This window comes from Meles meles, chromosome 8 (genome assembly GCF_922984935.1).
Source record: "Meles meles chromosome 8, mMelMel3.1 paternal haplotype, whole genome shotgun sequence".
NCBI lineage: Eukaryota > Metazoa > Chordata > Mammalia > Carnivora > Mustelidae > Meles > Meles meles.
Window position 1 is genome coordinate 38083936 of NC_060073.1, and position 25581 is coordinate 38109516.

Below are 25581 nucleotides of genomic sequence, written 5' to 3' on the forward strand. Positions count from 1 at the left end.
ACAGAGAAACAGTGCAGGGGTAAGAAACCCTGACCTGTGACTGACTAGTTGCTGGAGGCTTTGTGCCCACAACTTTTTTTTTTTTTTCCATTTTATTTATTTTTTCAGCATAACAGTATTCATTCTTTTTGCACAACACCCAGTGCTCCATGCAAAACGTGCCCTCCCCATTACCCACCACCTGTTCCCCCAACCTCCCACCCCTGACCCTTCAAAACCCTCAGGTTGTTTTTCAGAGTCCATAGTCTCTTATGGTTCGCCTCCCCTCCCCAATGTCCATAGCCCGGGCTATGTGCCCACAACTTTTGAGAGTTAAAAGCTCTGAGTGGATCCAGTTAAGAGGTGAGGGAGATGATAACATTGTGATGGTTACCTTGAGAAGCTCAGAAAGATTCTCACATAAACATCAAAGAAGTATCCCCTTCTGCTTCTGGCAGAGAGAGGGAAAGAGAAATCATTTTGAAATAAACCAGAGATTTTCTTAACAAAGCTCACCTTCATGAGAAACTAGTTAACTAGAGCCTAATCCACCGGGTATTATCAGTGCCTAACTGACCCGGGGCAAAAGAAATCCTGAGCTCCTTCCTGCTCTCGTTTTCCATGTGGAACAAAGGAAACATCCAACTTGAGCCCACTCTAGCCAACCAGTTTCACTAAAGGAAAGAGAGAAAAACTGAGAAACACTTGTAAGGTTCACAGTGCAGAGGCACAGGCTCGATAAAAGGCAGAGACTGAATGATAGGACCATGGACTGCTTCCTTTCCCCACTCGCTTCACCACTGCATCCCCAAAGGCCTATTTCTAGCATTTTCTTCTATCCCTTACTTCATATCTGGCTATCAAGAAAATATTACAAGTCATACCAATAGGGAAAAAAGCACGGTTTGAAGTGTTAGGTCCGTTATTAAACGAAACAAGACTGAGACAAAGTGAGTTATTTAAAGCTTTATTTTATGAAAAGTATTAGAAGTCAGACTGATTGGCCAGGGGAATGAGACTAAAACAAAGTTAAAGTTCGCAAAGCTTTATTCTATGTCAAGCATTAGAAGTCAGACTGACCAGCCAGGGCCATCTCCAAAGAGAGCGACCACCCTTAGTTTACAGGCTTAAGAATTGACTGACTGGTCAGGGCTGCCTCTGAAGAGAGTGACCCCTCCCCATCTTACATCTTCAAGAATTGATTGACTGACCGGTCAGGGCTGCCTCCAAAGAGAGCTACCACTCCCAGCTTAAAGACTTAAGAATTGACTGAATGACCTGTCAGGGCCGCTGCTCCGAAGAGGGCGACCCCTCCCCACCTTACAGACTACCTTTTATAGAGCAAAACCATGGCCAATGAGATTGTAACATTGCATAGTCATGTTAGGCCACATGCAAGTGGCCAATTGAATTATAATTTACCCTTTAGTAGCTGTTCGAACTAACCTATTACTCTGGTCAGAAATGGCGCTCAAGTTTGGCACCCAAAAGGTGGAGTTTACATTCTTTGGTGGTTAATGAGACAGTATGTGTGTTTTACTGATTGGATGTCTCCACCTGGGTCTGACTTGTTCTTGTATTCTGGGCTCTGTTATCAGGAACTGGCCGACCTGGCCTTGTATCCTGGGCTCTGTTATTAGGAACTAGCTGACCATATTTTATTGGTTTCCCAGACTTGCTTTTAAGTAAGTTTCTCTGGGGGATGGGGGGGCAGGGTCAGTTTAAGTTTTACTGCACAAACACCAAAATGGCTTTTAACCAAGATGGAGTTGCTCTGGCTAAATAGGCCCTTACAGAAGAAATAGAGCAAACATCAGAAGCAGACATGGCGGGACACAGGCATTATCAGGTCACACATCTAAAACAAATCTGATTCATATGCTGAGGCCTCTCAAGGATAATGCAGACAGCATGTAAAAACAAATGGATGATAAGAGCAGACAGATGGAAATCCTAAGAAAGTACCAAAGAGAAATGCTAGATATCAAAATAAATAAATAAATAAATAACAAAAATAAAGAATGCTTGGATGGGCTAATTAGCAGATTGGACATGGAAAGAATCTCTGAGCTAGGGGATTATCAACAGAATTTTCAAAAACCGAAAAGCAAAGAGAAAAGACTAAAGAAGCAAAACAGAATATCCAAGGTATGTGGGACAAGTAAAAATGTGTAACACATGTTTAATGGAAATAAAAAGTATAGTAATTGGGAAAAAAAGAAAATTGTTTACAGAGGGCATGATCATCTCTGTAGAAAATCCAAGAAAAATGACCAAAAAAAAAAAAAATCCATAAAATGGAGTATTATGCAGTGTTAAACAGAAATGAGCTCATGCCTAAATATGTACTACCAGGTGAAAGAAGCCAATCTGAAAAGGCTACGGGCTCTGTGATTCCAACTGTATGACATTCAGAAAAGGCAAAACTATGAAGACAATTAAAAAAGGAGCCATGGTTGTGGTTGGTGGGCATGGGGGTGGGTGAATACAGGCAGCACAGAGGAATTTTCAGGCTCTGAGAATACTCTGTATGATTCCATAATAACTGATACATCTCATCATCCATTTTTCCAGACCCATAGAATGTACAACACCAAGAGCACCAAGAGTCAAAAATTTAATGTAAACTATGGACTTCAGCGATTATGATGTGTCAGTGTAAGTTCATCAGTTGTAATAAATAGACCATTTTGATGGGGGATGTTGATAATTTGTGGGTGGGACCTGGTGGTATATGGAGAATGTCTGTATCTTCCTTTCACTTTTGCTGTAAACATGAAACTGCTCTTAAAAAAAAAAAGGCTTAATAAAAAAACCTATACTACCAGAAAACTAAAAATAGAAGGAAACTACTTTAGTCGATAAAGAGTATTTGGTGGAGGGGAAAAATTACAGCTAACATCATACTTAAGGGTGAAAGACCGAATGCTTTTACCCTAACATCAGGGACAAGGCAAGAGTGTCCACATTCACCACTGTATTCAACAGAATATTGTAAATTCTAGCCAGCTCAGTAGGTTAAGGGAACGAAATAAAGCAATTAGAGTTTGAAAAGTTGCAGCCCCTACTTGCAGATGGCATGATTGTTGATTTAGAAAATCTCAAGGTACAAGAAAAATAAAAAAATTAATGAGTTCCGTTCACAGGATAAAACCTGCCTGTATCAATTGTATTCCTATAACAAGCAATTATTACGTCACCAATATTAAAAAATACAATACCATTCCAAAATAAAATAACTAGTAGTTAATCTAATAATAGATATGCAGAACTTATATTTTGAAACTTAAAAAATGCTGATGAAATAAATTTAAAAGGATCTATAAATAATTGGAGAAATGGGCAGTGTTATGGTTTGGAAGGCTCAATATAGCAAAGATGCAAATCCTCCCTAAACTGATCTATAGCTTTAACACTGTTCCTGTCAAAATTTCAGCAAAGTTTTTATAGATGTAGAAAAATTTATTTTGAAGTTCATATTGGAAGAAAAAGGCCCTAGAAGAGCTAAAACAATTTTCAAGAAAAGAAAAATAAAGTGGGAAGAAGCACTCTTCCTGATGATATAATTAAGACTGTGTGGGAATTGGCGGAGGGACATACATATCTATGGAACCAAATAAAGATCTCAGATACAGAGCTACACAAATATACCCAATTAATATCCTACTAACAATCCAACATTGAAATCAATCTGGTGGGTCTTATTCCAACTCTGCTGGGTGCATTTCAACTTCCTAATGCTATGGATTTTCTTCTCATTTTATTCCAATAACTATCAATGATGTGAAACAAAGTATATTTTAGATAACGTTATGTAAGTATATTTTAGATAACATTATGTGGCCAAAAAATCATATATAATAGCATTTTAGCTTGTATATTGTATATACTATATAATAGAAAAATACAAGACTACTTTAATACTGCATTATTAGTATTAATAGAACCTATTTAAAGTAATGAATTGCAGGGCACCTGGGTGGCTCAGTGGGTTAAAGCCTCTGCCTTCCGCTCAGGTCATGATCCCAAGTTCCTGGGATCGAGCCCTGTATCAAGCTCTCCGTTCAGCAGGGAGCCTGCTTCCCTCTCTCTCTCTGCCTGCCTCTCTGCCTACTTGTGATCTCTGTCTGTCAAGTAAATAAATAAAATCTTTAAAAAAAATATAAAGTAATGAATTGCTATTAAATAAGAAAGTACTATTTTACACAAAACAAAAACCAAATGACAAACTTACCCAGTTTACTTGTCATGCATAGATTTACTGTTGCTTTGCCCTAAAAAGGAAGTTGTGTCTTGAAGATAGAAAATGAATGCTGAGTGATTATAGGAGGCTGTCCTTCTGTGTTCAAGGTCGTAAACTATTTCTCAGGAAACTGATTCAAGAACCCTGAGCTAAGGAATAGTGCAGAGGATCATGGTGGGGGGGGGGGGGGCGGGGGAACTTAAGGGGAAGAAATAAGAGAGGGAGACAAAAAATATGAGACTTTTGACTCTGGGAAACAAACTGAAGGTTGTGGAAAGGAAGGTGGATTGGAAGATGGGGTGAATCGGTGATTAGGACGGGGTGTGATGAGCACTGGGTGTTATATGCAACTAATGAATCACTGAACATTATATCAAAAACTAATCATGTACTATATCTTGACTAACTGAATTTAAATAAAACAAAAAACAAAAAACCCCAAGCTACTGGATTTATTTTCTGACTCTGGGTAGATGGGTCCAAGATTATTGGTGTAAATAAAGTTATTTTAATTAGTATGTCACACCCCTAATGGGCTTCAAAGACTCCTCCCTGTGGGCATTCTCCCTTGCACTTTGGTTTTTCCTAGCTGCCAACAATATGGGTCACCTTCAAATCCTGATACACGTTTTGGGGAGAGTTTTATAAAAGCGACTGTCTTTTAACAAGCAATATAAAGGACAGATCTCCAAGGCTAATAACTTCGGTGAAGTTAAAAGGTTATAAGCATCCCTTTCAGTCTGATATTTCCCCCAGTCCTCCACCAGAAAGCATGATCACTTCAAGGTAACTACGTCTAAATTGGACTCCTCCATAAATATTCTTATGTACATAATGCCAAGGAAGAGTAGGGGATTTTTGAGTCCAAAAGATTGAGTGTGAAGGAAAGAACAAACAACTCAAAAAAAAATGAAAATGCCTTTCCTATTGAGAGAACATCCCACATTGGCTTTTCTCATTTTCTATATTTGAGCAAATGTACATTTGGAAATCTGCATCCATTTTAATGGCAAAAGTGTAAAGACTTGTTTTGCCAGATTTTACTTACAAATATTTTCCTGTTTGCATCTGGAATGATGAGAGAGGAGGAAGGTAAAAATAAAAAGTTGGATGAGACTATTTAATTAAAAAAGTGAGATAAAAAAAAAAAGTGAGATGAGATTCGGAATTGTAGCCAACATACTCACCTTGATAAATCATACCAAAGGCATGGTAAGACTAGTACCACTACATTTAAAAACAACAACAAAAGAATCTGCACTCACTTATTTGGAAACACAGTCTTATTATACTGTTAAACATCAGCACAAGACATTTAATTGCCCCTAATACATTCTTTCCTTCATTTGCTAACACTGACTAGAATAATTATTAAATTTTCATTCCTTAATTTCTGCCTGATGCCGTCTATTTAAATACATAACTCTTGGAAAGATGCAGGGAATGTCTGATATAAAATATTTTAAAACAAAATGAGTACATAGTATTGAACACATTAATCTAACGTTCAAGGTCTAAAATCTGCTTTGTGCTAAATTTCATGTTTTTATGTATAAAATAAAGCAGATAATTCTATTGTCCTGGGTATTTTCTGTTTTGTCTGAATGTATTATCATATGTCTTAGAAAGAAGATAATTGCTATCATTCAAAAAGTTGGTTAATATTTGGCAATTCTAGTCACAAAAAGCACTATCAATGCAGTGAAAAATATCTCAAATATTTAAAATGGTGGTTATGAGGAAAGAAGGGCTTGATGTAATAGGTGCTTTTCCACAGATTTACCTTTCAAAATGCTCCCTACCTACCGGTGAGACTCCACTGGATATGGGTAAAACAAGTTTTGCATGTTGATCTACTGACTGCCATTGCCAAAAGGTATCTCCAACATTTGATAATCATACTTTGTTAGACAAAAAAATACTAACTTCAGGCTTTTAAAATTTGGTTTGTTCACGTACAGAAAATTACATCCTACCCATATATCTTAAGCGATTTATTTTATACAAAGAACTAACAAAAAGGACAAGGACGGTGATTACAGAGAAGATTTAGATTCAACAATCAATTTAAGTACAAGGTAGTTTAATACACATTATAAATCTTCTCTTAACCAAAACTCTGCAAAATTTATATCAACACTAGAGTTGATAATTATGTCTGTTTTTCTCAAAGAAAATCAGTAGACTTAGTAAGAATGGGAAAGATTTTAAAAAACAGTAGTATTTGGTATGTTGCAAACAAAAACTAATATGGAAGTTCTGAACTAAAAGAACTCAGTGAGACTTTCAGCCGTTCAACACAGTGGACTTTGGAATAGGAAGACCTGGGTGTGAATTTTATTTAGAATTTTCTTATGTGTGAAATCAGTGTGATAATATGTATTGCAAGTTATTACCCGTTATCCATGTAATATTGGACTTGTTACTTAATCCCTTTGAATCTTTTGTTTATTGTTCCCATTTCCAATATCATAAAAGAAAGGAACAGCAACAGAACTCATTTCATGGGATTGGTGTAAGAATTAATGGAGTAACACTAAAAAGTCTTATATAGTTCCAGGAACAGGTTATATTCTCAATAAACCTTATCTGCTATCACTATTATAACATTTTTTCCTTACATAGACACAGACACACATGGACACGCATTCGCTAAATGGTAGTTATCTATAAATTATGATTATTGTGACCCATCCAATTTATTAAAACATTTAGTTATGAATCTTTTCAGACATATTTATGTCTATCAAATGCCAGCCTCAGTACTTTTGCCTGTCAGACATAACAAATAGGATCGCTGTTGGCTACACATAATGAAATTAAATCACGAAGCTCTTTTACTTTCAATGCTATCATAATAATAAATTGAGTCAGGGTTTTGGATACAGCTTAAAGATAAAAATATCTTAAATATGTTCATGATTCAATTTCTTTCTACTCTGGAATGTCCCCTTTGAGGTAAATAATCTTGGATGATATTAAAACTTTATATTATTGGAAAGATAGAAAATAAATAAATGGTTGAATATATATAGGAGGGTTAATTAATGATACCACAGTAACATGACATAGTCTTAGTGATGGAGGTAGCATTTCTTAAAATATGAAAAATACTTATTGTAGAAGGATAAAATAAAATTTATTTAGATGTGGGGCACCTGTGTGGCTCAGTGGATTAAGCCACTGCCTTCGGCTCAGGTCATGATCTCAGGGTCCTGGGATCGAGCCCCGCATCGGGCTCTCTGCTCAGCAGGGAGCCTGCTTTCCTCTCTCTCACTCTGCCTGTCTCTCTGCCTACTTGTGATCTCTCTCTGTCAAATAAATAAATAAAATCTTTAAAAAAATAAAATAAAATAAATAAAATTTATTTAGATGATTATTATGACTACACGAAATAAGTTTCTCATATAAAAAGATGGAAATGAAAACATAAAATTTTTAATATATTCCACCCATCTTCGTGTGGAATAATAAGAGGGTGGTATTTCTTAGGTAGATGCTTCTACTGGTCATTATTTTTGCAAAACTTTCTGGGGATATGTAATGGAACCATGTATAATTGAGAATCATTGTGCTTCTGGAGATAAGCTTTCTGAATACAGGGAAACAAATCCTCGGTGTTTTGAAGCTGCTAAAGAGGATGTGAGGGATCTGGACACAATGTACACTGATCACAGAACATGGGGATTTCATGTATTCCTAAATGTCTACTGGGAAGTGACCTCTTTGCCATTCACCATAGACCCACCATTCAGGGAGAATAAACACTTCTTAATGGATACATGTTAGAATAATTGTAAGACGGGGAGGGAGAAGAGAGAGGAAGAGTGGGAAGGTAGGAGGAAAGACAGGAGAAAAGGGAGGGAGAGGGAGAATGAAAGAGAGAGAAAATGAAAAGTGTTAAACTGCTCATTTCCTCCTTTTCTTTGTATTTCTTTCTCCTGCCCCCTACCCCACTGTGCCCCTTACTTCTTCCTTCCTTTCTTACTTACTCCCTTACTTACTTCTCCCTTACTCCCTTACTTTTTCATACTTAGCAAAGGAAGAGAAAAGGACGATAAAATTAATCCACTGGCTGCAGATAAAACTTCTAAGTATTAAAATGAAAGTCCAACCTGGATGTATCTGCCTTGAAACTTCATGCTCTTTCTGCTCAGCAGCAACCAGACTCTGGAAAAATACAACATCAGTTAAGGTAAAAAATAGGAGAGTTGACATTAGACAGACTTGACTTAAACTTTAGATCTCCTACTTGATGGTGTGTGACCTTGGGGAAACTACTTAAATACTTCATTTTAGCGTCATCATCGGAAAAATCAGGTTAATAATATATAGCTCATATAATTATTGTAAATGAAATATTCAAGGTAGGCATTTAAAGTGTGAAACATTTAATATTAGTTCAATCTCTCTCTCTCTTTTTCTCCTTTCTGAATTCCCACCTCCTCTTTCCTTTCTACTCTCTTAGTTTATTGTTTTTTACAATTGAGTTAATCTACCAGTCTAGCTATAAGTAAACAAACAAAAAAAAATCATGAGAACATAATTGTTCTGTCACTTTATTTTTTATTTTATTTTATTTTTTTATTAGTGAGAAAGAGGAGGGGAAGAGGGAGAGGAAAAGAGAAAATCTCTCAGGGTTAAATCTCATAACTCTGAGATCATGACTTATGCCAATATCAAGAGTTGGATGCTTAGCCAACTGAGCCACCCAGGTGCCCCATTCTGTCACTTCAAAAAGAAGTATTGCCATTTATAAAAATAGAGTATCTTTTTATAGGTGGCCCATATACTTATTTCATATATATATATTAAAAAAGTATAGTTTTTTAGAACATAGGATCTCCATTCTGCATCAGTTTGAGCCAATGATTATCTTCCTTGAATATTTGAAACTGTCATATCTTACTTCCCTTCACCCACATTAAATTAAATAACTATACTGTGATTTTGAAATAATGAATATACATGTATCTCTACATAGTGGGTAATTAATTAAATTTATGGAAGAACTACTTTCTATTTTAAAGGAATCAAAAAAATGAAAGTGGTAAGCTTAAGAATTGAACAAAAGAGTACAATGAAAGTCTAGGCACAGGTCGTCAAAACACTTATCTTGATTAGTTAAAAATTCAGCCTGATTAGAAAAGGTAACTTCCTTTAGAAATTCATGTAATAAAATATGCAGTTTGATCAGGAAATCAAGCACAAATTCAGCTGCTTCAATACGCAGTTTGCCCATTTAATTATACAGGAGACCTAGGGAGGAGCACAGCTGGGTCTGTAAATTATAAAATGGGATGAACCACGAATGCATCTTTATTAAAATGATTATACAACCTCTCTCCTACATACAAATCTCTACCAAGAAATATCAGAATAATCAGTTTATTTCTGTGCTGTTTGACAGCAATCTACCATCTGTTAAAATGTGATAATCTAGTAACAACAGCATGCAAGATAACACCAAAACTCTTACATAGGTAAGTAAAGATAAGTACTTAGGTAAAGGAGTGTGAGGCGAACGTGATAACCACTACACTACGGAAACCGACTAAGTACTTAGGCAAAGGAGTAAATGCCCCTAATTACTTATCTCTTTGCATGGAAAGCAACACAAAATCCATGATGAGAAGGATGTTATACTGGTGTATTCCCGAATAGTCAGCAGAACTCCTGTCTCCTGGGGAGAGACAGCTACTGAGTTTCAATCCCACCTAGTACCAACTATGAAAATCTAAGTGAAAAACATAGATTCCAAAACCTTTGTTTTGCATAGAATAGTAAAATTTAGTACCAATAACAGAAATTGAGGTTGCTAAGTGTAAAATTTGACACTAAAACACATAAACTAAAAAACAAATCCAACTACAACCTTTTGTATGTTAACAGTCAAAATATAAGAGACATTGAATATCAAAACAATTGGTATACTTTAAATTAAAAAAAATAATTCATGGAGGTCACATTTTTATCCCTATTTTCTCATTCTTACAGGTTATTTTTTATCTTTGATTATTAAAAAACATTATCAAAAGCTATTCCTTGTTTGTGGGTTAGTGTTGGGAAAAACAGACAACCTATTGTAAAAGTGGGTATAAGAAAGCTTATTCTTAAAATGTTGACACTGGTTTGAAACGCATTAATGGATGCAACACACATCTGGGAAATAGATAATAAATACAAACAAATGTGAGTTAGTTTCTGTCCCTTCTGGAGGAAACATAATATAGTGAAATGAGTGAAGAATTTGTCACCCCATGTTTAACTTCTTTTGCTACATATAAGCTGGATCAACTTGGAAAAGTGTCTTTATCTCACTGATGTTCTGACTCTTCTTCTATAAAAAAGATAAAACACGGGCACCTGGGTGGCTCAGAGGGTTAAAGCCTCTGCCTTTGGCTCAGGTCATGATCTTAGGGTTTTGGGATCTAGCCCCATATCGGGCTCTCTGCTCAGCAGGGAGCCTGCTTCCCCCTCCTTCTCTGCCTACTTGTGATCTCTTTCTGTCAAATAACTAAATAAATAAAATCTTTTTAAAAAAAGATAAAACAATACTTATTTGAAGGGATTGTTGGAAGATTAAGTTAAATAAGAATATATGACAATTTCTAATAAAAGTCCATAGTAGATGATCAATTAAGTTTTGTTTGTCCTGTTTCTCTTCTTTTCCTGGCCTTCTTTTCTTTCAATCAAAGTATCTATATATGAGCAATAAATTTATGGATCTTATGAGGGTAGAAATAGTAATATTTATTTATTTTTATTTTGCTATTTTTGATGTTATTACACTGGGTAAAACATAGCTATCAGTTCATCAGCCCAGACCATCTGATCTAATCTTTAGAATTTTTAAAACAGTATTTTAAATTTTAATATGCATGCTTGGTTTCAATACAAATATCTCATTTGAAAATTTTTGTTGGGTCAAATTTGTCATAAGAAGGACATGTACCAAGGAGTTCTTAACAGCTCATTTCCTGAAAGTCCTTTAAATGGGAAATGTCATTCTTGTTTGTTTGTTTTACAGTGACCTAATTCTCTGGAATTAAAAAAAAAAAAATAAGAAGAACGCATAAGTAAAACCAATACAGGTTTAAGGCTTTGTAGTAATTCATTGACAAGTTTTGGTTGAGTTTGTACCTATCTCCCCTGTCTGTCTTATTTTGGTTCTATATTGCAAGAGAGGTGCATTAAATTGAGTCTAATTTATTTTCTGTAAAGCCCTTAGAAAACACAGCAAAATCAAAAGAAAATGCATAATTGGTAAACAGAAACTATAGCAACTAGAATTATCTATGACAGAACAAATCAACATTGCGTACCTACTTAATTAAAAGATAAATGAGAATAGAAGCTGATATTAAGCATGTTTTTTCTAGAATATTACAAAGGAGAAAAAATTATAATTAAAGTCTAAGCTGCTTAGAAACGTGTGCATTTTGATACAATTTTTCTGTGATTCTACCACAATTTGTTACATTTAGGACAAAGTGCACTTCAATACTGTTAACTATTCAGAAATCTTCAGATACTGGAATAAAATAAGGAGAAACAAAGAAGTGACAAAAGAAAAAATATGATTCTGTATCAAAGCAATAAATCTGAGGTTAGCTGACAAAGCCAGTAAGATGTTAGATGGGGAATGAGTATGGGAGTCTCAATATTGATTCTATGTTAACAGACCTGGGGACTCTAGGCAGTCTTCACTCCCTCTTTTCTCCAATTTTTATTCGAATCATTATTTTTCTGAGATATACCTTTCCTGTAGCTTTAAATACATGCAATTCTATATGATAAATAATATTAAACATTTGCTATGACAAACATTTTGATAGGTGTTGAAGAAAACCTAATGCTATAATTATATAGTCCGTATTTTCAAATTTCTTCCAATCTAAAGGAAAAAAGAGAATCTTTAGAGGTAATTAAATTCTTGTTGTAAGACTTCTGATGTGACAATATGGTGAAGCTCCATATCCACAAAGTACAACTTCAACCTTTGAATATGTAAGATTACAAGAGAACTCTGACAGGTGAAAAAAGGAAAATAAATGGTTAGAGAACCCAGGGTTGGAGGAAGAACATGGCAATAGGCAGGGTATCTTATGATCCAAACTTAAAAAATAAGGCAACCATTTCACTAAAACAGAAACTAAATACTCTAATTTTACCTGTTTGGCCTTAAGTAACAAGCAAACAACAAACAAATAACTAAACAAGGTATCCTTCTTCATTTATATTTATACAAGTTCGACTTAGCTGTGGGTTACTAATAGGTAAACTGCTCTTCTCCTGTTTCTTCACTCTTTCTGTTTTTGTCCTCCTTCTGCATGTTCTTGTTTTCTGTTGTCAACTCTAAATATTCCAAGTTAGAAAAAAAGTTAAGCTGATTAAACTGAAATCAAACTTTGGAGTTGGCCTTCAAACTGATACACAGGTGAGCGTGCTGAGATAGATGCTTTCGGTGGATCAGGGATCAGAAATGGGTAGCCCTTGTCATCAGAGGGATTATAAAATCTCATCTCATTTACTTACATAAATGACTTCAGTATAAAGCAGATTAAATATTATAAAAGAGGACACAAGTGGGGTGCCTGGGTGGCTCAGCCTTCGGCTCAGGTCATGATCCCAGCATCCTGGAATGGAACCCCGCATCAGGCTGCCTGCTTGGCGAGGTGCCTGCTTCTCCCTCTCCCACTCCCTCTGCTTGTGCTCCCTCTCACTCTCTCTGTCAAATGAATAAATAACATCTTAAAAAAAAAAAAAGGACACAAGCAAAGTTGTGTTTTTATTTTTCTATTTTTATTATTGAAATATAGTTGACATACAATGTTATAGTAGTTTCAGGAGCGCAATGTATTGATTCAACAATCTCATATGTTATGCGGTGCTCAGCGCAAAAATTGTAGTCGCCATCTGTTGCCATGCAATGTTATTACAATATTATTGACTGTATTCCTTGTGCTGTACTTTTTAAATCTCAACAACTTATTTATTTTATAACTGAAAGTTTATACATTTTAGTCCTCTTCATGTATCTCACTTATCCACCTCACCCACCCACCTGCCCTCTGGAAACCACCAGTTTGTTCTCTGTATTTATGAATCTGTTTTTGTTTTTTGTTTCATTGTTGATTTTTTTTATATCCTACATATAAGTGAAATCATATGGCATTTGTCTTTCTCTGACTTATTTTACTTAGCAAATACCGTCTATGTTTTCCGTATGGTGCACACAGCACATAGCAAAGGAAACCATCAACAAAATGAAAGGGCAACCTACTGAATGGGAGAAGATATTTGTAAATGATGTATTCAATAATAGGTTAATATCCAAAATATATAAAGAATTTATACAATTCAACACCCAAAAAAAATCTGATTTAAAGATGGGGAGAGGATCTGAGTAGACATTTTTTTCCAAAGGAAACATATGGGTGGCCAAAAGACACATGAAAAGATGCTCAACATCACTAATCATCAGAAGGTAAATCAGAACCACACTGAGATATTACCTTACACCTGTCAGAATGGCTGGGATCAGAAGACAAGAAGTAACAAATGTTGCTAAGGATGTGGAGAGAAAGGAACCCAGTTCACTGTTGGTGGGAATGTAAATTGGTACAGCCACTGTAGAAAATACTATGGAGACTCTTCAAAAAATTAAAAATAGAATTATTATATGATCCATAATTCCACTACCAGGTGTTTATCCGAAGAAAACAATAACACTAATTCATACAAAGATATGCATCCCTATGGTCACTGCAGCATTATTTACAATAGCCAAGAAATGGAAGCAGTATTGTGTTTTGATTAAGAGGGTCAAGAGCAAATCTATTTGGAACAATTAGAAAACAAAAGTTGGGCTTTGAAGAATAGAATGAAGTTTGACAAATTTGACAACAGTGAGGGAGGACATGCCATGTCCATGTTCAAGTTCATGAAATAACATGAACAAAGACATGGAGGCATAAGACTCTTGAGTCTTATGCTCAAGAAACAGTATGTCAGCCAATTTGCTGGTTATAGGGTAAGAAGGTATAGACTTGAAAAGAAGGAGCTTTAAATGTTTAGCTAGTGAGCGTGTGTTTAATTAATTCATGTGGAGCCACTTATACACTTTTTTGTTTTGTTTTGTTTATTTACAGCATAACAGTGTTCATTGTTTTGGCATCACACCCAGTGCTCCATGCAGTATGTGCCCTCCCTATTACCCACCACCTGGTTCCTCAACCTCCCACCCCCCCCCCCCGCCCCTTCAAAACCCTCTGGTTGTTTTTCAGAGTCCATAGTCTCTCATGGTTCATCTTCCCTTCCAGTTTCCCTCAACTCCCTCTCCTCTCCATCTCCCCATGTCCTCCATGTTATTTGTTATGCTCCACAAATAAGTGAGACCATATGATACTTGACTCTCTCTGCTTGACTTATTTCGCTCAGCATAATTTCTTCCAGTCCCGTCTATGTTGCTACAAAAGTTGGGTATTCGTCCTTTCTGATGGAGGCATAATACTCCATTGTGTATATGGACCACATCTTCCTTATCCATTCATCCGTTGAAGGGCATCTTGGCTCTTTCCACAGTTTGGCGACCGTAGCCATTGCTGCAATCAGACAACAAAGAGAAATAAAAGTATCCAAATTGGTAAGGAAGAAGTCAAACTTTCTCTCTTCACAGATGACATGATTCTTTATATGGAAAACCCCAAAGACTCCACCCCCAAACTACTAGAACTCATACAGCAATTCAGTAACGTGGCAGGATACAAAGTCAATGTACAGAAATCAGTGGCTTTCTTATACACTAACAAGGAAAATACAGAAAGGGAAATTAGAGAATCGATTCCATTTACTATAGCACCAAGAACCATAAGATACCTGGGAATAAACCTAACCAAAGAGGTAAAGGACCTGTACTCGAAGAACTACAGAACACTCATGAAAGAAATTGAAGAAGACACAAAAAGATGGAAGACCATTCCATGCTCTTGGATTGGAAGAATAAACATTGCTAAAATGTCTATACTGCCTAGAACAATCTATACTTTTAATGCCATTCCGATCAAAATTCCACCGGTATTTTTCAAAGAGCTGAGCAAATAATCCTAAAATTTGTATGGAATCAGAAGAGACCCCGAATTGCTAAGGAAATGTTGAAAAACAAAAACAAAACTGGCTGCATCACGTTACCCGATTTCAAGCTTTACTACAAAGCTGTGATCACCAAGACAGCGTGGTACTGGCATAAAAACAGACACATAGACCAGTGGAACAGAGTGGAGAGCCCAGATATGGACCCTCAACTCTCTGGTGAAATAATCTTCGACAAAACAGGAAAAAATATACAATGGGAAAAATCCAGTCTCTTCAATAAATGGTGCTGGGAAAACTGGACAGCAATATGTAGAAGAATGAAACTCGACCATTCTCTTACACCGTACACAAAGGTAAACTCGAAATGGATAAAAGACCTCAACGTGAGACAGGAATCCATCAGAATCCTAGAGGAGAACATAGGCAGTAACCTCTTCGATATCAGCCACAGCACTTCTTTCAAGATATGTCTCCAAAGGCCAAGGAAACAAAAGCAAAAATGAACTTTTGGGACTTCATCAAGATCAAAAGCTTCTGCACAGCAAAGGAAACAGTCAACAAAACAAAAAGGCAACCCACGGAATGGGAGAAGATATTTGCAAATGACAGTACAGACAAAAGGTTGCTATCCAGGATCTATAAAGAACTTCTCAAACTCAACACACACAAAACAGATAATCATATCAAAAAATGGGCAGAAGATATGAACAGACACTTCTCCAACGAAGACATACAAAGGGCTATAGACACATGAAAAAATGTTCATCATCACTAGCCATCAGGGAGATTCAAATTAAAACTACATTGAGATACCACCTGACACCAGTTAGAATGGCCAAAATTAGCAAGACAGGAAACAACGTGTGTTGGAGAGGATGTGGAGAAAGGGGAACCCTCTCACACTGTTGGTGGGAATGCAAGTTAGTGCAGCCACTTTGGAGAACACTGTGGAGATTCCTGAAGAAATTAAGAATAGAGCTTCCCTATGACCCTGCAATTGCACTGCTGGGTATTTACCCCAAAGATACAGATGTAGTGAAAAGAAGGGCCATCTGTACCCCAATGTTTATTGCAGCACTTACACACTTTTAATGAAAGAGGATGGCATCATTAGGTTCCTGACAGAACGATGTGGCAGTACTCAGTGCAAAAATCGGGAATGGAGAAGCTTTTGGTGGGTGAATCCAGTTAAAGAGCACTTAGGATCAGGAGATCTCAGAGAGCTAAATTAGGGTGTCAGCAGTGGTGATGTGACAAAACTACATTTCTTAATCAGAGAAAAAAGATTAGAACCTGCAAAATTTGGAAAATTCAATTGAAATGGAGATGAAAGGGGTTGTGTTTAGTTTAAATAAAAAGATTTTAAAGCACTTGCAACTTTTGCAGAAGACTGAAAGCAGTAAAAAGCAGAGAAGGAGAAAGGGTCAGGGGAAGCATTTATTTTAACTAAAGTTTATTTGGCATTCAAAATGTTTTTCCTATGGCTGAAAAGCTGTAGGTATAGTTATGGTATAAAGCTGCTGAGAACCAAAGAAGCTTAAGTAAATACTAATATTAAAACCACTTGTCTCTGCTGGCATTCACGACAAAGCTAGCTACAAATAGGCTAAGTTAAAGAATGGAATTAAATTACAGTAATAGAAAAAAATAAATTACATTAATAGGCATCAGAGCAAACTTAGCATGTTTTATTTTTGTTGGATAATCTCAAAATGGAATAAGTAGTCCACCTTATTTCTATAAATCCTAATTGTATAATTATACTATAACTACATTAAACAAAATTAAAAATAAAACTCATCTATTATTTTAGCATTAGTTATTTTTATTTCTCTGGGTTGTCCTTATCCTTATGTGTGTATATTTTATACAGTTAAAATTGCAATGCTTATAGTATTTTGTACTCTAGTTTTCTACATATAAAGCTTAAATTTTTTTCATATTGCTTTATGGTTTATATTTTAAATTTTCAAACAAGAGTCGATTGATTAAATTTGTGAAAAGATGTAGATTTATTCTTCAGTGGTTGAAGTGTTAGGCTTTTTTGAGGTTTTCTATTATTAGAATTAATATTGTGGTTAACATCACTTTGCATATTACAAGTCTTTTCTCTAAATCTTGTTAATTCATCCCAGATACTTCTCTAAATCTTTTTGCTAAGCTGCTAACTTCCACTAGGAAGTCATTTTTTCCTTATTCCCCATTGCATCTGCTGAGACTTGCATAGCTATACCCCTAACAAATGTTTTGTATAGAGTGTGTGTGTGTGTGTGTGTGTGTGTGTTTCTCTTTTCATCATTCTAGTAAGGAGAAAAATAAAGAAAATATAGTGACTGAAAGGGAAACGAATGTATGAAACATCTACAAATGACTGAGTACCTTCATTCCAGTAAAAGGCATTTCCCAGATTTTCCAGCTACAAATTATTATTATTATTGTTAATTATTATTATTATTATTATTATTCCCTCCCAATCTTCTGGAACAGCCTTTGTTCCAGTCCATTCCCAAGCTTATCTCTCCTGTCCTCTCCTTGATACTGCAACATCCTGATGTTCTGTCAATAATCTCCTTTGGTTTACCTTGTCTAGAATCAATGTTTTTGCTTGTAACCAGAGAGGTCTGTTGCTACAAGTAATCAAAGCATTAAATACAAGTTAGAGAATTAGTTCAAAGTTCTGTGGTAGAGGCACTGGGAAACCACAAGAGGGAAACCTAACCAAGCTCAGAATTTAAAGGGCCTTTGTCAGTTTCATTTTGCAGATTATTTATTTATTTTTCATGCTGAGCTGAAGGTCCTTGCTAATTGCATCAAAGACTAAGAAGTTTGGATTAATGATGCTGGTGCACAGAGAGTGGGCAAGTATGAAGTAATGACAAGGTAACTTTTCTCTTCAATTAATGCTATTCATTTGGCAACTGGCAAGCCTGACTTGTTAACTTGCATAAGAACACTGAAGTTATCTCATCCGTTTAACTTCAAATGAAAACCCATATGTAAAACATGGTGACTACTATAGTTGGTAACATTATATTATATAATTGAAATTTGCCAAGAGAGTTGAAAAGAAGTAATTAATGTATTCATTAACGAGGTGGTGGAACCCTTATATAATGTATCCATATACTAAATTATCACATTGTACACTTTAAATATCTTATAATTTTATTTTTAATTATACCTCAATAAATAAGGAGGGAAAGGCCATGTAAAAATTCAAACAATCAGAATTATATCCACTTCACTATTCCCATACTTTCTCCACAGCACAAAAAATAAAAATAAAAAGTTAAATTTCCTTAAAGTGTGATAGACATCGTTTGTTGATTATTGTGGGACTTGTAATTGGACAAAAATGAACATAATCTTCAAAATGGGTCTCTTCTGAAAATGGGTTGGCTATTTCTGAAAATAAATTTTATTGACTCTGATACATTAATACTCAAATGAAATACCACTGAACTCAGGGAAATAGAATGAGTTTTGTTGGAGTCAGAAAAAAATTGAAGACTGATCCTGGCTTAGCAATTGAAAACAACGGGACCTTAGCCAAACTGTATAACTTCTCAGTCTTGTTTTTCTTCTCTGCCAAATAGGGACAAGAACACCTTTAGCATAGGGCTTTTTGTTACAAATGGAGAAAATGAGCATTAAATGCCTGGCACATATTAAACAGTACATTGTAGCAACTGTTATTTGAAACCATTTATCTGAGTGTGCATGGGTGGCTCAGTCAGTTAGGTGACTGCCTTAAGCTCAGGTCAGGAACCAATCCTGGTTGGTCTCCAGGGTTGGTCTCCCTGCTCAGCAGGGAGTCTCCCTTTGCCCTTCCCCCTGCTTATTTTCACTCTCTTTCTCTCAAAAATAAATATATATATATATATATATATATATATATATACATATGTAATCTTAAAAAAAGAAAAAGAAAAAGAAATCATTTATCTGAACAAATAGTGTTCTACGTTCAAATCATTTATCTGAACAAATAGTGTTCTACGTTCCTCTGGGGAGGTGTAGGCCTGAGGAGACTGGCTACTCCTTCCAATAATTTAGAAACATTTTAGAGACTCATTCTTTCAACTTGGAATGTATTCTAGGATCCAGGTCAAAGCTATGCATTTAAATATTTCCTTAGTAAAGTTCCCAGGCTTTCACTTATATTTTCTGCTGAAAATGCCCAAAGCCCAAAGCCAAACATTTAAAATCCACTTGAGAATCCATGTTAAGTACTTTAAAAGTTTCACTGAGTGATGCCTGGGTGGATGGGATGGGATGGGATGTTGTCTGCCTTCAGCTCAGGTGGGATCGAGTCCCACATTGGGCTCCTTGCTCACCCGGGAGTCTGCTTCTCCCTCTGTTTGTGCTCTTTCTCTGACAAATAAAAAAATAAATAATCTTAAAAAAATAAATAAAATTAACAAATAAAAGTTTCATTGGACTAAAATGTTTCATAAACTGATCAAACCCCCTGCTAGGGTGCTTGTCAAATCCAAATTTCCAGGAAAAATGATGTCATAGCTCCTTTCTGTGTCCTTCAGTAGTAGAATGCAGAGCATACAAATCACACCAATTATTTTGCTCTAATTTTACCTGCTCTTTAAATATACTTTAGTACATATTTTTCTATAAAATAAAGAAAATGAAAGAAATGATGTCCAAAAGTCTTGAAAGGGAGTAATCTCATTCAGAGAAATAAATGAGTAAGATAGTCCAAGCTCTCAGCAGTAGAGAGATCCTTTTTTTTTTTTAAGATTTTATTTATTTATTTGACATACAGAGATCACAAGTATGCAGAGAGGCAGACAGAGAGGCAAGGCAGAGAGAGAGGAGGGGAAGCAGGCTCCCTGATGAGCAGAGAGCCCGATGTGGGGCTTGATCCCAGGACCCTGAGATCATGACCTGAGCCAAGGGCAGAGGCTTAACCCACTGAGCCACCCAGGCGCCCCAGTAGAGAGATCCTAAGTGATGGTCTGTGTTGGTGGAGGTGGCAAAGCTGATGATTGGTTCTGAGTCTGGGCTCTTGATTTAATCACATTAAAATATATATATCAAATACTTACCATATTTCAAGTAGATTTATAAGCTTTGCACATGCAAACTTTCATTTAATGATCTCAAAACCCCATAAGAGAGCAAGATTCAACGTGTTTATGTATTTGTCTATGTTCTTAATCCTGTATTCTGCTGCCTTTCCCTCTACTGCTTTTGTTCAGCCACTCATTCATCCATCTGTGGTCTTCTAAGTCCCAGAGGACATATAGAAATAAGAGATACAAACTTTTTTGAAGGGTTCAATATATTAAGTAAGAGAAACAAGAAAACATGAAAACAAACTGTGGCTAGTTTGTCTGTTATGTAAAGAAAAACAACAGCTTGGAGCTTGGGGCTTGGAGGAGTCATTCCTATTGGAGAGAGCTCATTCTACTATTGTGTTTCTAAAAAATATAATAAAACTTTACTATTTTTGTTTCACCATTGGTACATTGGTACATTGGTACAGCTAATAACATTTATTCACAGGGTATGAGATAATAAGATAAAGATTCTTGAAAGGTCTGAATCCTCAAGAAATGTAATTTTCCTTTATATAGTTTTCCTAATGATTGCTGTAGAAGGGCAAAATCTCTTTCTTCTAGCTTCATCTTCAGGATATATGCCAATTATGATCATAATAAACTAAATTCAGAATATATATATGTGTATATATATTAATTTTATATATCTTATATGCGTCTTATAACATATCCAAATGATACTATAAAGAATGTTATATAGATGTTTTGCCACATCTTTAAAGAACACAAATCTCTTCCTATGCACACTATTTTTTTAAAGATTTATTTATTTATTTGAGAGAGATCAAGAACATGAGCATGGGGAAGCAGGGTAGAGGGAGAAGGATAGAGAAACCCTAAACATCTAATCCAATGCAGGGCTCGATCTCACGACCTGGAGATCTTGACCTGAGCCAAAACCAAGACTGGGATGTTTAAACCACTATACCACCCAGGTGACTCCCTAGGCACACTATTTTAAGAAGAAACAAAAGGGGAGGCGAACCATAAGAGACTATGGACTCTGAAAAACAACCTGAGGGTTTTGAAGGGTCAGGGGTGGGAGGTTGGGGGAACAGGTGGTGGGTGATGGGGAGGGCACGTTTTGCATGGAGCACTGGGTGTTGTGCAAAAAGAATGAATACTGTTACGCTGAAAAAAAAATAAAAAGGGAAAAAAAAAAAAAAAGAAGAAACAAAAGAAAGGAAGCAAACCGTAAGAGACTCTTAATTACAGAGAACAAACTGAGAGGGTTGATGGAGGGTAGGTGGGGTATGGGGTGAATGGGTGAGGAATATTAAGGAGGACACTTGCTATGTGGATCACTGGCAGTTATATGTAAGTGAAGAATCACTAAGTTCTACTCCTGGAACCAATAATACACTATGTTAACTAACTAGAATTTAAATAAAAATCTGAAAAAAAAAAAAAGGAATAAGAAAAAGAGAGCACTCTTCTAACTTATTTTATAGAATTAAAACTAATAGAAATTGATTCAGACACACATAATACAAGAAAAGTTTATATTATAAATAAGTCTCAGACATACAAATGTACTAAATAGATATTAAAATCAAATTTATCAATGTACCAAAATGTACCAAAGTACCAAAACATATATTGTGATAGAATTTCCATTTCAAGCCATGACTAATCCAGTCTAGACTTACTCTCCCTTTTTAAATGATAAGAAAAAAAATTATGTGAACTAATGATTTCCTGATATTGGGCAATGGGCAGTATGAAACCATATTCCTGAGAGAAGAAAGAAAATGACATAGCTCTAAGATTTTCCCAGTTTATTGCCTGGAAAAAATTACTGTATCATGATGGAGAAGGGAGGAACCCTAGCAATGGAAAAAAAAAAAATGGAAATAAATAAATAATAGAAACAAGTCCAATATTATTTAAAGGCATACAACAAATACTGCACCCAAAACCATAACATTTACTATATCCAGCAACCAATAAAAAAATTCTCAGGCACAGAAATAAGGGGGGAAGATATGATTCTAAATTAGGCAAAAGATACAAACAAACAAAACACAATATCTAAAAACCCAGTCAATATGAAGGGACCCAGAAATGGCAGAGATTACAAAAATGAATAACAAAAGATATTAAAACAGCTATTATATATATGCTTTATAATTTCTTAAAGTTACAAAAAATAAACTGGATGAGGAAAAAAATTGGAAAATTTAATAAAAATCTAAATAAAACTTCAATATGAAACCATTCAAATATTGAAAATGAAAAATATACCAGAAATACTTACTATCAAATTAGACATTGAAAAATAAAAGATAAATAAACTTGAAGAAAAATCAATAAAAATATTTTAAATGATGAGATTAAAAATAATGAACTTTGGGTGTCTGGGTGGCTCAGTGGGTTAAGGCCTCTGCCTTCGGCTCAGGTCATGATCCCAGGGTCCTGGGATGGAGCCCCGCATCGGGCTCTCTGCTCAGCAGGGAGCCTGCTTCCCTCTCTCTCTCTGCCTGCCTCTCTGCCTACTTGTGGTCTCTGTCTGTCAAATAAATAAATAAAATCTTTAAAAAAAATAATGAGCTTTATCTAAACTATAGGAGAATATCAAACATTATAATATATATGCAATTGGAGATCAAGAAAGAAGATGGGAGAGAGTGAGTGAACCATATATGAAGAAATGATGAAATTTGAGAAACAAAACAAAGAAAAAAGAGACAAAAATCAGACTCTTAAATATAGAGAACAACCTGTTGGTTGTCTGAGGGGAGGCAGGTTGGGGGATAGAGGAAGAGGATTATCCTGATGAGCACTGAGTAATGTTTGAATTGTTGAACTGCTACACTGTACACTCGAAGCTAGTATCTTTGTGTTAATTATACTTCAATTCAAAAAATGACAACATTTTTTCTAAACTGAATGAAAATTCTTAATGCCAATATCCAAGACACCTGTTAAACTCCAAGAAGAATAATTTGAAAAAAAAAAAACCAACCCACACAAAGTATGTCATAATCAGCAGAGGAAAAAAGATACACACACATGAACATATACATGCACACACACATGAGTTGGTCACAGATATGACATTATCTGAAATTGCCTACCAGACTCAATGGAGCAAAGTCTCTAAATTAAATTGCTAATGTATATTCTATTCCCAATTTTTAAAAAAGTGAAAATGAACTTTTGGGACTTCATCAAGATCAAAAGCCTCTGCACAGCAAAGGAAACAGTCAACAAATCAAAGAGGCAACCCACAGAATGGGAGAAGATATTCACAAATGACACTACAGACAAAGGCTGATATCCAAGATCAAGAACTCCTCAAACTCAACACACACAAAACAGATAATCATGTCAAAAAGTGGGCAGAAGACATGAACAGACACTTCTCCAAAGAAGACATACAAATGGCTAACAGACACACGAAAAAATGTTCATCATCATTAACCATCGGGAGATTCAAATCAAAGCCACATTGAAAAATCACCTTACACCGGTTAGAATGGCCAAAATTAACAAAACAGTAAACAAAGTGTGTTGGAGAGGTTGTGGAGAAAGGGGAACCCTCTCACACTGTTGGTGGGAATGCAAGTTGGTGCAGCCGCTTTGGAAGACAGTGTGGAGATTCCTGAAGAAATTAAAAATAGAGCTTCCCTATGACCCTGCACTACTGGGTATTTACCCCAAAGATACAGATGTAGTGAAAAGAAGAGCCATCTGTACCCCAATGTTTATAGCAGCAATGGCCACAGTTGCCAAACTGTGAAAAGACCCAAGATGCCCTTCAACAGATGAATGGATAAGGAAGATGTGGTCCAAATATACTATGGAGTATTATGCCTCCATCAGAAAGGATGAATACCCAACTTTTGTATCAACATGGACAAGACTGGAAGAGATTATGCTGAGTGAAATAAGTCAAGCAGAGAGAGTCAATTATCATATGGTCTCGCTTATTTGTGGAGCATAAGGAATAACATGGAGGGTATTGGGAGATGGAGAGGAGAAGTGAGTGGGGGGAAATTGGCGGGTAGACGAACCATGAGAGATTATGGACTCTGAAAAAAACTAAGGGTTTTGGAGGGAAGCAGGATGGGAGGTTGGGTGAACCTGGTGGTGGGTATTATGGAGGGCATGTACAGCTTGGAGTACTGGGTGTGATTCATAAGCAATGAATGCTGGAACACTGAAAAGAAATAAAATAAAATAAAATGGGCAAAAAAATCATTGAGGACACCCCCAAAAAATTCAAAAATAATTATGAAAGAAGAAGAAACTCAAAAATCAATCTCCACCCCCCCAAAATCTTAGTAGATGTTATTGCCAAAAGATATGCAGTCCAAGAACCAGAAATTAAAGGAATTTCTTTGGCGAGAAGGAAAAACGATACCACATGGCAATTAGTCTACACAACACAATGACAAGAACAAGAAATGAAAAATAGAAATATGTGTGCAAATATAAATCACTTAATTTTTTTTTAAATGGAACCGATTTGGGGTGCCTGAGTGGCTCAGTTGGTTAAGTGTCTGCCTTTGGCTCAGGTCATGATCCCAGGGTCCTGGGATGGAGCCCCATGTCAGGCTCTCCACTCAGTGGGGAGCTTGCTTCTCCCTCTCCCTCTGCCTGATGTTCCCCCTGCTTGTGCTCTCTCTCTGTCAAATAAATAAAATCTTTAAAAAAAAAGAAACGGATTTTTAAAACAAAAAGGCAGTATTTAATTTTTTGTTTTATATATAATTGAAAAGTAGTAAAATATATCACAAATATGTACAAAGGACAAGAATGAAGAAATGGACATAAACTTTTAGAGCATTCTTACTAAATACATGAAGTCATATGGTATTTCAAGGTTGATAGCTATAAGTTGAAAATCTATATTATAAACCATAGAGAACCACACCAAATAAAATAAAGGGGTATAACTCATAAGCTGATAGTGAAAACAAATTGAAAGCAAAAGAAGAACACTTGATGATTTAAGCTTACATGAGAAGAAAAAAATAGGACTGATGAGACAAATAGATTGCAAATATCAGACAATGGATATAAAAACAAAAGTGTTTACTTCTCATTCATAAATATTCTTTAACATGGATCTATTTTCACCTTTGCCCTCTTTTTATTGGATTGTTTCTTTCTTATTAATGAGTGGTGAAATCTTTTTATATTTTCTCTATATGTGTTCTTTCTCAAGTATATGTTTCA

At 35.6% G+C, this 25581-nt stretch overlaps 1 pseudogene; it reads left to right on the forward strand.

Moving 5' to 3' along the window:
- Positions 1-2031: 2031 nt before the first annotated feature.
- Positions 2032-25581, forward strand: part of LOC123948679 — a 54439-nt pseudogene continuing 30889 nt past the window's right edge.